This window comes from Gorilla gorilla, chromosome 5 (assembly GCF_029281585.2).
Source record: "Gorilla gorilla gorilla isolate KB3781 chromosome 5, NHGRI_mGorGor1-v2.1_pri, whole genome shotgun sequence".
In the NCBI taxonomy this organism is placed as follows: Eukaryota; Metazoa; Chordata; class Mammalia; order Primates; family Hominidae; genus Gorilla; species Gorilla gorilla.
The window spans coordinates 35,433,010-35,434,327 of NC_073229.2; the positions used below are offsets into that span (position 1 = coordinate 35,433,010).

Sequence of the window (1,318 nt, forward strand, 5' to 3'; positions counted from 1 at the left end):
TAGCCTTCTGAGTAGCTAGGACTTACAGGCATGCGTGCTACCACATCTAGCTAATTTTTTGTATTTTTAGTAGAGACAGTTTTCACCATGTTAGCCAGGCTGATCTTCATCACTTGAACTTGTAATCTGCCCTCTTTCAGCCTCCCAAAGTGCTAGTATTACAGGCATGAGTCACTGTGCCTGGCTGACAAAATTTTTTTGGGAGAGGGACAGCAAATAGAAAAGAGAGAACCTCATTTAACTGGGCAGAGAACATTACAGACTAAGGACCAGGAGAAGGTATTTGAGATGTAAAGAGAACCTCAAGGCTCTTGGTACAATGGGAAGCTGCAGAGAGGCCCATGGCTGAAAACGAGGAGATGGGTTCGGAGTCTGGGTACACACCTACTGATTCCCAGTTCTTCTCTCCTACCTTAGGCAGCCAGGGTGGGAGAGGAGAACTGGGGGTTAGTAGGTGTGTACCTCTCTCCTCATCTTCATAGGTGCCCAGAGGTTTGTTCTCCAGAGCATTGAACCTGTGAGGTCTGGTTCAGAGAATCTGCTTAGTACAGTGAATAAATGTACAAAAATAAGAGAACACCTTCTAATTGAACGTGGAATGGGATCCAGCCTTTTCCCTCACTGCACACCTAGAACACTGCAACTTCCTACACCTACTTCCCCTCCCTCATGCAGTGCCTGTTAGTCACTTAGTAGCTGTCTCACTTAGATTGGCTGACATACTGTGTATATAGGATTTAATACTATTTGTGATTTCAGGCATCTGAGGGGCTTGGAACATATCTCCCACGGATAAAGGGAGACTACTGTACAATACAAGAGCTTAAGAATGCTTTTCGCGCCAATGACTCCTCTTACCATTGACCATATTTTAGTTCTACTTTGTTTTCACACTATCACGTTTTGTTTTGTTATTTTGTTGATGCTCGTTTTGATTTACCCACATATTGATACCCACATATTGACCAATTCCTTTGCTCACTACTCTTTCTTGATTCTTCTTCCTTCCTTCTGGATTTAATTTCTTTCTTTTCCTTCCAGACATTAAACTGATCAGAACAGATACTACACTTGATCCTAGCCAAAAGGCCAAGAAGTGATTAATTTCCTTCTTCTTAAAGTGCTTCATTAAATAGTTCTTTCATTTGTTTATTTGTATTTATTTATTTTTTAGAGAGTCTCATCTTATTGCCCAGGCTGGAGTGTGATGGCACAATCACAGCTCGCTGCAGCCTCAAACTCCTGGCCTCAAGTGATCCTCCAAGCTCAGCTTCCCAAAGTGCTGGGATTACAAGCATAAGCCACTGCACCTGGTCCC

General features: G+C 42.9%; 1 pseudogene; it reads right to left on the reverse strand.

The window, feature by feature from the left end:
* Positions 1 to 990: 990 nt before the first annotated feature.
* Positions 991 to 1,101, reverse strand: LOC115935221 (uncharacterized; annotated as a pseudogene).
* Between the last annotated feature and the right edge of the window lie 217 nt (positions 1,102 to 1,318).